This window comes from Ictalurus punctatus, chromosome 28 (assembly GCF_001660625.3).
Source record: "Ictalurus punctatus breed USDA103 chromosome 28, Coco_2.0, whole genome shotgun sequence".
NCBI classification, from domain to species: Eukaryota; Metazoa; Chordata; class Actinopteri; order Siluriformes; family Ictaluridae; genus Ictalurus; species Ictalurus punctatus.
Genome location: NC_030443.2, coordinates 18,820,611 through 18,833,457, shown reverse-complemented (window position 1 = coordinate 18,833,457; position 12,847 = coordinate 18,820,611). Strand labels below are relative to the sequence as shown.

Here is a 12,847-nt window from a genome sequence, read left to right as displayed (position 1 = left end):
AAACCCTAAACAATAGAAACCATCACAGAAATTCTAATGGTTTCCACTACGAATACCATTACAAACCATCACATAACCATTAAAACCATTACCGTTACTTAATGGTATCCACTAGACATTTACATGACACCAATAGAAGGCAAGAGATTACCAGTACACACCAACAGGGACCGTTACAGTTTCCATTTAAACCAATACAACTCCCATTAAAACCATTACAAATTCTATAACAGGTTGCTGTTGTACCCCAATATACGATTATTAATCCTGTTCCTAGAAAAGAAGCTTGAAATGAGTTCAGAGGGTCTAGGAACAAGTTTAACAAACATAGATCCGGTTATGTTGATCTCATACGAGGAAAGACGAGATCGGATAGATCAGATGACATCTCTCGATGAGTTCCCGATGAATTAGACGCGCGTGTTTAAGATATTTTCACGTTTTCACGTGCGTCAGGAAAGCGTGGAGATGCAGATGAGGTCTTTAAGAAGTTTGCGAAAAGTGTCAAATGATTCGAATTGAAATATTTTAAAAAGTCCAAACACACCACGCTAGCAAGGAATAAACAAACCTCTACTCCAGACGGAGTTCATATCATCTTATACGTTACACAACTTATATTCTGTTAACAACACACGATAATCACCCGGATTAAGCCACGCACACACACACACACACACACACACACACACACACACACACACACACACACACAAAGCAGCTAATCCAGTGAAAATGTCCTGTTCTGTTAGCACACACACTCCTACCAAACTACCTCACAAACACACACACACACACACACACACACACACACACATTTTGATATTTTATGAGTTTTTCACACATACACTCGCAGTGGAAGTGACTCAGTGGTGTGTGTTCATTCACACCCTTCACAAAGCTTTCACTTCTCCGGCGAAGGAGTGAACTTTCGTTTATGGTTAAACAATAGGGGGAGAGAGAGAGAAAAAATCCAACCACACACACACACACACACACACACACACACACACACACACACACACACACAGTCTCACTTCGATCCAACACACGAACACAGACGCACAATCGTTTTCTCTCCGTCTAGCTCACGCACACCTCTTTCTCCTTCCCTCCTACACACACACACACACACACACACACACACAAACACACACAAACTGGCGTGATATCTATACCATGTGATCATGCCAGGCGCCATGCCAAAGGCCAGCCATGTCACTTACCAGAAATCTCACACAGAGCGAAAGGGGGGAGGGGTGAGACAGAAGAAAAGAGCCTTTAATTTAGCCTAACTCACACACACACACACACACACACACACACACACACACACACACACACAGACTCCGTTTGAGTCACTGTGCTTTCGCTTGGCATGCTCAATGTTAGTTTTATGTCTGAAATTCCCAAAAATGTGTGTTGTTTAATGTCACGCATACCTTCAGTGTGCTCTCACCGCCCGCAGTTTGTGTGTGTGTGTGTGTGTGTGTGTGTGTGTGTGTGTGTGTGTGTGTGTGTGTGGTCATGCTTTCCTTTCAATTCAATACACCAAAATGTGTCCAGCACGTTTTTCCAGGAAAGAGAGACTCAGCGAGAGATTAGTTGCTGTTTATCTTCCGTAATATTCCAGCTATAATCACGATATATTAAACATCACGGTACATCTTCCGGAGCACGGCGAAGGGTCATAAGGTGCCATTAGTTATAGAATCTCACTGCAGCAAATAACTGATTGGATATTAAGATCAGATTTTTTTTTTTCATTTCCTCATGAATTATTTATGTTTTTAAAAGAAATCTTCTAGAACTTTCCGCACCACGGCTCTTCATTGTTGTTGTTGTTGTTGTTGTTGTTTTTTACTCAAACCGGCAGCTAAACTAAACATCGTTACCCGCGATGCCGTGTACCGTCTTCGAATATTCAAATGTTGCGATGTAACACTTCTGTCGTAATCACGCGAAAACCTTTACGTACGATATTTAAAAACACGCGTCAACATTCTGTTTAAATATCTTTCCAATGAGGGTATTCACCTGGGATTTTCACCAGACATCAGGAGTAACTCAAGAAATCTGGAAATATAAAGAATTCACAACATTAAAGGCCATAAATGAAGTTATGTGTAATAAAATGGAACGACACGGGAAAAAAGTACTGAACACGCTCACTGAAATGTATTTAACACTCAGTGGAGACGCCTTTGTTTGTAACGCCGCTTCAAGACGCTTCCTGTATGAAGAAATGAATGTCCTGCGGTATTCCGGTGTGATTTTGTTCCGTTCTTCTAAACATATCGTCTTTAAATCTCGTTCAGTTGGATTGGAGTCAGGTGATCGGCTGGGCCGTTCTAACGCCTTGATTTATTTCCTCTGAAACCGGTTAAGAGTTTCCTTTGCTGTATGTTGTGGATCGTCGTCCTGCTGGAAGCTCCACCCACGTCTCATCTTCATCATCCTGGTGGATGGCAGCAGATTCTTCTCAAGAATCTCCCAGTAAAGTGCTCCATTCATCGTTCCTTCAGTGAAATGAAGTCCGCCAGTACCATGTGATGAAAAACAGCCCACACCATGATGCTCCACCTCCAGACTTCACTGCTGGTGTAGTGTTTTTTTAAGGTGATGTGCAGTGACATTTCTTCTCCAGACATGGCTCTCGTCTGTCCAGACTACACTCTCACAGTATCTCATAGGCTCGTCCGAATGAGTTGTAGCAAACTTTAAACGAGCTTCGACATGCCTTTTCTTTAGTAATGGAGTCCAGCGTGTGAGCGTGAGCAGTGGAGAGCATCGCCTATTGTTTTCTCTGTGACGATAGCACCTGCTGCCTCCAGGTGTTTCTGGAGCTCTTTCCGAGTGGTCCTTGGCTCTTGTGCTACTCTTCTGACTATTCCTCTGACTCACTGGTCAGAAATCTGGCGAGGAGCTCCTGTGCGTGGCCGGTTGATGACGGAGTGATGTTGCTTCCACTTGTGGATAACGACCCCACTGGTGCTTTCTGGAAGAGTCAGAAGTTTTGAAATACGTCTGTGTCCGATTCCATCGATATGTTTCACAACAATAAGGGTGTGAAGGTCTTGGGAGAGCTCTTTGCTTTTACCCATCATGAGATGTTTCTTGTGTGACACCTTGGTAACGAAAAGCCTTTTTATAGACCATCGATGTACTGACCCAGCTGATATTCATTTACACCGATAGGGGGTGTAATTACTTACGGATTTCAGCTGGTTCTTGACTTGGAGAACTGCTTTTCCTTAGCGTGTTCAATACTTTTTCCCCCGTGTCGTTCCACTTTATTACACATAACTTTATTTATGGCCTTTAATGTTGTGAATTCTTTATATTTCCGGATTTCTTGAGTTAATCCTGACGTCTGGTGAAAATTTCACCCCACTGGAAAGATATCATGACGCGTTCAGTACTAATTTCCCCCGCCGTGTATATATATCAACATAACGCGGCGCGAGAAAGAAGAGAAATGAAGCTCCATGACACACGTGCCGTATACGTCGTGTTGTGAGTATAAACGCAGGGGAAATTACACATCACCACTGAGAAGACCACGGCGCGTAGGCGAGGAGGAGGGCGCGATTGTTTTTTTTCTTTGTTCTTTTATTCAGCTACGGCGCTGGAAATCACAACCTACCATGATCAAAGTTGTTATATTTATCGTTACGTTTGTATAATAATTATCCGGCCACTTTAACCCTTTGGTGTCTAAGGCATTTTTTTTAAGGTACCATAAAAGCCACGGAATTAAATTTCGAAAGCAAAAGTATTGAGCGTAACTTCTCAAGAGACGGACGGAAATCGGCCCGGTCGTCAAATAAACCGTTTCCTAAGCTTCCTATTCGCCGATCGTGCTTTTCCTTCACGCTTCCGACCTTGTCGTTCACGTCCGCCGTTCTGACGTGCGTGGGCGTGGCTTAACAGCGACTTTCTCTCATTGGCCAGTGAGATTTACTTATATTTTTGTGCACCTGTAAACAGGTTTGGATTGTGCACGTTTAAATAAACGCTCATGAAAGAAATTTCTTTTCTCCCGATGTCTAGTAAGTGCTCTGGGGAAGAAATACTCGTCCAGTAGCCTCGTCCTAATCACCGAATCCTAAAATTCTGTTCACCGTGAGGAAAGTCTGAGGAAAATAAAAACGGAGAGAAAGAGAGAGGGATAAAGAGAGAGAGAGAGAGAGAGAGAGAGAGAGAGAGCGAGCGGACACTGAGTTAAATATAATATTACAGTCTGGGATAAAATCCTGGGCGATTAGCGTGCTATTAGCTCTGAAATTGGTCCGGTCCCTGCTCGCGTACAGTATAGCGAGTCGTATTGTAGGATTGTAAGCCAGTATCGCATGACATAGTGCACATAGTGAGAGGCATGTTGTTGCTATTAATACAGGCCAAGTAGGTTTTCAGGCACTGCGATAAAACACGCTGAACATTACAGGCAGGACCCCGAGTCGTGACCTTTAAGATCACGGCATCGGAACCCCCAGGGCAGACCGACCATGCGTCCTATTTAGGTAAAAGATAAAAATAATAATAATAATAATAATAATAATGCTTACAAATAAAATATCACAAAACATTTCAACATGTAATCAAAAGTTTTGTGAACGATATGTGAATGAATCCACACGCAAATAAACGACTCGTGTGACGATAAAAGCGCACGCACGCGACGTGTCACGTGCGTAGAGACCACGTGAATCGTCCGGGTATTCTCACGTCCTACTCACAAGACATCGCGGGAACGATTTTAAATTTTTTTGGAAAGTTTCAGCTGACCGTTACACTGGAACGCCGACACTGGAGACTCCTTCCGTAAAAAAAAAAACAAAAAAAAAAGTCTTCTTACAAAAAACGGCACCGTGCCGACGATGACGTGCGTTTTTAGGTGGAGCGTACACAAGCCTGCGAACGAGCCGTTACTATAGAAACGACAACGTATTCGAACGTGCGCGTTAATCGGAGCGGCTGTTAGAGGAAATTGATCGACACCTTCCGACCAATCAGAATCCAGAACTCAGCCGCGCTGGGGTTTAACACGAGCACCCTCACTTGGTGCTTCTTTAATTGCAAGAAATGTGGATTCGGGCCGTCGGTGTACAAAACCCAGCGTGTTAAATGTGATGTGGTGTCACGTCCTATAAAAACACAACGTGCTACAAAGTGTGTGTGTGTGTGTTTTATATCCTGGATCGCTGCCATCGTCGTGTCTTTGTCTCGTCACGTCTCTCTTATCTCTTATCGCGACGGCGAGGGAGAAGACGGACGGCCGGTTCTGCACAGTTCTCCGTAGAGAACGCAGCGTGAGGTCGGCTCGCTGTGAATAAACAAGAGAAGGCTCGGCGTACCGAGGCCACCGGGAGGTAAAGCTGTTTACTGCGGTCTCGCTGAGATTGTTATAATGCGTCATAAACATGTCATAACAGCCCTGCTTGGAATATTTAAACCCGTGTGCCTTCGGACGTACCACATAATCCGAGATGGATAGCAAGCGCACACACTCGAAACACGCTGTTATTTAAACCTCGCCGAGGCGGTGAAGTTCTACCGTAACGACAGACGTGTCCGTCTAACGTTTGACGGAAGGAGTCTCCAGTGTCGGCGCTTGGTAACAGTCTTGAGGTGAAGCTGTAGCTTTTCGGGAACGTCGATCCTCTCAGGGAACGGCCGTTTATAGCGACCGCGGCGTTAGCGAGAACCGGGGACGGACTCGATTTCCGCAAACGGATAAAAAGTCCAACGTTGTCGTTACTTAATGCGTGAGAAATGGAATCACGTTTTCCTCACAATTCTCATGGCAAGTCGTTGTGGTACAACTATAAACGGATAAAAAGTACGTGGAAATTGTAGCCGTGATGTAAGAGGAACGAAAGACGCCGGGACGTGCCGTTATTGGAAATGAATAAAGTTGGGGTTGGAGTCATGTGATCCACCTGAAGCCTACGTAGATGGTGAAGGGAGTCCAATCAGGTGTGTTCAGGATGACCTTCGAGGTATAACATACGATCACATGTCTCAGATTTAAAAATAATTTAAAAAAAAAAGGTTTCAATTCAAGGCCCCAGGGTTGCCCAGATGCCGACCGGTCCCCCGGATGGACCCCTGACTGGACCTCTGATTGGACGCCTGACTGGACCTCTGTTTGGTAGCCTGATTAGACACTGGACTGAGTTGGACCTCCAGCGTCTTGCATTAAAAAAACCGCAACCCAACAAAAGTTTGATTGATTTGAAAATGTCATGCGAGGCGTGTCCCTTCGGGAAGAGGCGCTCAAGGTCTGTAGGGAGGTTTTAACGAGGCTTAACCATCAGGTACGGAACGTAACGTAAACTTAACGCCCTCTCCGTTTGGCACGTTCGCTCCGGCCCTCCCATGTGGAATGCTGCTCGGTGCGCGGACCGTGAAGGGCAACCGGGGACACGATGCAAACATCCAGCTGGGCCGCGTCATCTCCATCCTGGACGGCCGCCAAGCCAAAGACGGCGAGCTTTGAGAAAGAGAAACATGGCCTTGTATGTTGTGTGAGAACACACGATAGCCGAGCAGATGCCAAGATTCCCTTCGGGTTCTCAGAACCGAGATAAAGACTCGCCTGATAATCTCTTACACAACGTATCGCGATATTCAGAAGGTTAAAAACGGCACCGGGGCTCTAACAAAGGGGCCGAAGGAGCGTATTCCGGACTGCTATTGTGATCTTTCTAGACAGAACACCAGGCAGATGTCGGAGCTGATTTTCTCTGAGCTAAAGCAAAAAAAGCTCTCCGCTGAATATGCCATTCTCTCCCAAGCCAAAAAATATCAAATAAATAAGGAAATAACTGCAAAGCAAAAGCAAACACACACACACACACACACACACACACACACACACGAGTTCATGCAGATGTTTACTCGGAGCGACTCGGAGGAGTCTGGTGTGTATAAAACGCTGCTCGGCTCATGATTTACTCCATACCGCGCTGCAGGGTTCTGCTCATAATCAGCGCCGCGGTTTATTCCGATTCTCCGCACACGCGATACCGTTATCGGAGATCCTTCAGGGTTCGTTCCAGTTCAGCTCCAGCCCCCTGAGGCGTTCTGGGTCTTTCCGTCCGAGTCCACAGAACAACGGATACGCTTCGACGTGACGTGAAAACATAAAATATTCCATTCTTTCTTTATTTATTTATTTCATCGCTTGATGTTTAGGAACGAATCGGCGCGGCCCTGATTCCTTCTTTTGGTCGAATTTGATCGGACGGCAGCCCTTGATGTGTCCCTAAAGAAATATCGACATCCATTTATGATTAAAAAGAAAACAACAAGAACAACAACACACATATATATATATATATATATACTTCTTCCAGGAACAAAAAAACAAAGCATCAAGTTGTCGTTGTCGTTTGTTTTTGTTTATTTACCGCAGTGCTGCGATCAATCCACACACACGCCGTGTATCTAAGTCAGCGCTCACACCGCGTCGGAAATAGACCGCGATCACTCGACGACTCGGAGCTCTCCGCGTCCTCGGACGTCGTACAGACGGTTATCCGGGTCAGTCCTAGCTACATTAAACTGCATCGCATGTCTTCGGTTTATTTTCGGACGCACGCTGCCTCGTCACGACGTTAACGATGGTCAGTTACGCGAAGGATTACGCAGGAACATTACGAGACAGCTACTTAACTACGCCGGAAATGGAAATACAAATAAAAACGGAAATGACAAATCTACAGACGTGACTTGGTTTGCTGTTAATGTAATACGATGATACGAGACGTCAGACAGACAGACAGACAGACAGACAGTGAACGAAAGAAAGAAATCAAGAGGGAGAGAGGGAGGGAGAAGAAGGGAAATGCCATAAACAGCACATGCTAGTCTCATAGGAAAGGCAGCATTGTGCTCGGTCACATGTCTTCAAAACCAGACGGCAGCACGCAAGTGTCAACACACACACACACACACACACACACGGTCGTGGGTCATGCACTCTCTCCTATGACCATAGTTCCTTCCTCAATATCAATCCGCAAACTGAAACACATGCGTCTCGTGGATACGGATCCTGACATGTGTCTCATGGAGCTGGAATTAGAAATGTGATGCTGCTCATCAGCACAGTCACGGAAGGTTTGGTGTGTGTGGGTGTGTGTGTGTGGGGGGGGGGGGGATCTAAACTCACCGCTGAAAGGAAAAGTTTGGTATAAAATATAAAGTAAAACATGTTGGTGAAGCTGCGTTAGCTCCAGAGCTCCAAAACATACATATATATCTATATATCTCTCAACATATAGAACACTGCATCGTCTCCTGCATAGCGACCGCTACGAAGGACGTCACGCTCGTTATTACAGCGTGTACTACATACAGGATATACAACTTATATCAACGCTACGATCATAGCACTGTATTATGACATCGATATTGAGCTAAATTACATCACAATAATCTGAGTACTTTTACTGCACTCGTGGATTTTACTCCAAATGCAGAAGGTGTTTCCTGACGTTCTTCGTTATTATCCTATCTTTATTATTATCTGTTGTGGGCGTTATAATTATTAAGCATGATAACAACGACGTCGTTACACTATACTACGTTACAATACATTTTTACGCAGATATGACACATAACGCAGAAGCGTAGCGATTTAGGAAAACCATTAGGAAAATATCCTAACCCATAACGCGCGTTCCGAAATAGGGCCGGACCGTACGACCAGAAATAAATAAATAAATCGATCCTAATCACGATAACCGCAGGCATTCGGACCATGCGCTATGCGTGTCACCATATATATAACTGAGCGAATCAACAGTCTGCAAACAAATAAACAGTGAAACAAACAAAAATAATAATAAAGTGTTCAACTGAGTTTGAGGGAACTGCAAAGACGAAGAAGATGAAAGTTTTTCTTTTTGAAATGACACGAACTCAGTTCAGCACCGTTTAATTCGTAACTATTAAAAGCGTAAAATAATGAATACGTCGCCGTACCGACGATACCGACGATATCTCAGAAAAGTGTATCGCGTAATCGTTTATCGCGATATCGATGTTGTTGTTGTTATTATTATTAGCGATATATCGCCCGGCCCTATTTCGAAGATGTATCGTGACGCGTCTATAATCCGACGTATTGATGTGGCTTCTCTCTGACACAGGAAGTCGATATAGAGTAAGATGAGCTGTAGTGTTAACACGTACACGCGGAAAGCTGGACGGGATGCGGACGGTTAAAAAAAAAAAAAAAAGAATAAAAAAAGTTCCGAACTTTTTTAGTTTTCTAAAACAAGCGGACCTCACCTCGTGTTAAAGTTCTAAAGAGCAAGATCGCTCATGGTTGTGGGACTAAAAGGAATCCTTCCGTTTCTACACATCATTTCTATTCGCAGTTTATCCGTCATTTATTCTGGGAATAAAACTGGCAGGTATCTTTCCAGATGGTTCTTTGGTTTGTCCATAAAAGGGTTGTCTCGGGCTCTTTAAAAACTAAACGATGTTCCTCTTTGTCAGAGCAGAACCGTGAACCCGGCATGGGATCCCCGAGGAACCGTTTATCCTCCTTTTAAAACTTCCAACGGATCATCGGGATCGTTTTTCTAGCGCGACAGAACCCGCACGGCCCTCGTGTTAAGGTTCTAAGCATATGACCCTCGCACGGTCGTGGCACTAAAAGCGATCGTAAATACACAGTGGCGTCGACTCGGGCCGCCTGGATAAACAAAGAGTCACTGAGAACTGTCGATCTGTTTATTTTGTAATAAAACTCGCAGGTATGGTTTAAAAAGCTTCTCCGCTCTGTGTCTGAAAGGTTTTTTTTTTTGTGTTCTTTCTTTAGAAAACTAAGTTCCCGTTTCTGAAAAGAAAAAAAGCTCCGTGTAACGCCGTTAACGATCCGAAGAATGCAAGAACCGTGCGGCTTACTTTCGAAAACTTCCATCCTCATCGTCGGGTCGGTCTTCTAAAGGACCAGAACCCGCAGCGGCCTCGTGTTACGTTTCTAAACATCTACACCCCGGACGGTTCCGTGGGTCTAAAAGGAACAGCGAACTCGATCTGCCTCGTAGAAGCGTCAACATCGTCACCCGGCACGGTCCTTCGGAACCGCGATGACCCGACGACTTATTTCTGTTTTTTTATTTTGGGACGCAAACGTCGCAGGCACTTAACTTCTGGAAGGTTCTTCGAGTCGTCCGTAAAGGTTCTCTTGCATTACAGAAAGCTGAATAAATGAAGTTCCCCTTTCTGGGGGAAAAAAAAAAAAACAACAACCCCAAAACAAAACAACAACAACAACAAAAACCTCCACGCAGAACCACGAACAATGCAGAGAATCCCACAGGAACCATGCGGCTTACTTTTAAAACTTCAACCCTTATCATCAGGCCAGCTTTTTCTCTTTTTTTCTCTTTTTTCTTTCTTTCTAAAACAGCAGAAGCTCATGTTCAGGTTCTAAGCAGATGAAATGTCTCATGTCTGTGGCTGTAAACTCTAATAAACTCACATTTCCATGCACAGCGCTGTGAAGTGAGTCGGCCTGGTGTCAACATTCCAGCACAGTCCGCGAGATTTATTTATTTATTTATTTATTGTTTATTTTAGGACGCAAACTTGCAGCTTTCAAATAATTAATTTTTTTTTTTTTTAAATATATATATATATATATATATATATATATATATATATATATATATATATATAACAGAAATAAGAAAGGCATGCATGGCAAGCGTTTGAAACAAAAAAAAAATACTAATAACAATAATAAGAATATGAATAATAAATAAACCCCGTTGTTTTTGTTTTGTTTAAAATACTCACATAAATCAGTGAAGTAGGAAATTAAACATGGCACCCATCATGCGTCACGCAGGAGAAGCCAGAAACGGCGCGCGCTGAAATGCTGATTGCGTCACTGCGGCTCGATCCGCGAGACCGAACTTTGCGCAAAAAGGGGGAAAAAAAAAAAAAAGGAAAAAAGAAAAGAAAAAAAATGAAAGGGAAGAAGTGCGGCAGCACGCGCGATTCACTTCGGGTCACTTCGCTTCACTCGGTGTGCACGCGCGCTGTCCCGCACGCTCGCGCTCTCCCCATCTCTCACTCACTCTCTCTCTCACACACTCACTCACACACACACACACACACACACACACTCACACACTTCAATTCAATTCAATTCCTGAAAGCTTTATTTGCACTAGTGCGTCACAACCCCTGCTTTAAAGTTTTCCCTTCACTTTAACTTCTCTCTCTCTCTCTCTCTCTCTCTCTCTCTCTCTCTCTCTCCAGGAAGTGATTTGCAGCTCCTCACATGGAGAGCGTATGACATCATGCTACAGTCCTGTAGGGAGTGTGTTTGTGTTTTAAAGGCACAGCTCCGAGTCTGTGTGCTCTAAACCTAACTTCTCTCTGCTCTCAGGGTGCTGGTCTTTCCTACACTACACTAGGTGAAGCGCTCAGGTGAAGCGCTCAGTGGTCAGGGCGCAGGTCACGACCCCGGCTTTGAGGCGGTTCGTACGCTGCGTGGCCGCTTCCTAACGCTCACGCGCTCCTTTTGCATTTTCTATGTTGTGTAAAGAACACGACTCTCCGCGGTGCGACGAAGCCCGAGTCACAGCTGAGTAACACGCACAACCGGATCATCATATTTATCCAAAATTTTTATCCGATTCTAGCTACGTTCGGTCCGTACAGGATTTCGTGGAGATTTTTTGCGATCGTTGCGCACAGTCTCTCGCGGTGATGTTCGTTGGTGAACGAGACCGTTCCGCTGTAGTCGTGTTCAGGGGAACAGTCGTAGGATGAGCACAGGATTTCTGAGGTACGCTGATGGGATTCCAGGATAGAAGGGCAGGGTGCCAATACTTTGTGAAGCACACCATGAACGCTACAATCATTAAACCTACACGGACAGTGTAATGGAAGTGGAAGGTCTAGCTGATAAACCAGTGAATCGGTGTATATGCAGTTCTTGGTGGATCTCAGGATCTATCTCTGAGCATCACACTGAATCAATCTCTCTCTCTCTCTCTCTCACTCTCGCTCGCTCTCGCTCTCTCTCGCTCTCGCAACTTACAGCGAAAGTGGAGAAGAAAGTGTGACTGGCTGTCGCCCATATCGTCTCGCAGGTTTCCATAAACACACCAGTGTGAGTCTAGCACCATCACATGTTCCTCTACATCCAGAATGTTTCACGCTGTCTCGTGTAGTTATGAGATCAAGATTTTACACAAATATTATTTTAACATTGTCTCAACTTGCACTTTATATATATATATATATATATATATATATATATATATATATATATATATATATATATATATATATATATATATTACATAAAAAATGGATGAAGAGCATGTACAGGGTTTTAGTTATCACTTACACCACAGTGTACAACGTTAAACCACACCCACGCTGAATTCTAGATTCTGATTGGTCACGAGGTGCTGATGAATTTTCCTTAAAGATTAAAAAGGTAAAAGGTGTGTGTGTGTGTGTGTGTGTGTGTGTAGTTGTGGGAACACTCCTATGATTTAATCTGATTGGTCAGGGAGGGGTGTGGGATGTGTGTGTGTGTGTGTGTGTGTGTGTGTGTGTGTGTGTATGATTGAACCCTCTCTTCTCCCTCTCTGTGAGGCACAGAGATCTTCCTAAAAGGTTCTTTGGATGGAATAGAATATGAAACTCTCTTAGGTAGGTCATAAAAATATATATAGTTATGTTAAATCTGGGTCACATCCATTCGTGACTCAAACGTTACCATACATGGTACGGCCATATGTGTTCCACCCACACAAGTTGCACACATGTTCTTTCTAACACTGTGGTAGGTCATAAAATA

At 44.1% G+C, this 12,847-nt stretch overlaps 1 protein-coding gene across 3 annotated transcripts in view; it reads right to left on the bottom strand.

Moving 5' to 3' along the window:
• LOC108260149 (nucleus accumbens-associated protein 2) overlaps positions 1–11,303 on the bottom strand; it is a 37,554-nt gene extending 26,251 nt beyond the window's left edge. The window contains exons 1-2 of one of the 3 annotated variants that reach the window (XM_053676962.1): positions 10,822–11,303; positions 6,968–7,270 (exon numbers count right to left, since the gene is read on the bottom strand). The gene's annotated coding sequence lies outside the window, so the exon portion shown is untranslated. The remainder of the gene's footprint in view (positions 1–6,967; positions 7,271–10,821) is intronic. The other 2 variants (XM_047151786.2, XM_017460198.3) reach the window with 2 other exon arrangements.
• Positions 11,304–12,847: the final 1,544 nt, after the last annotated feature.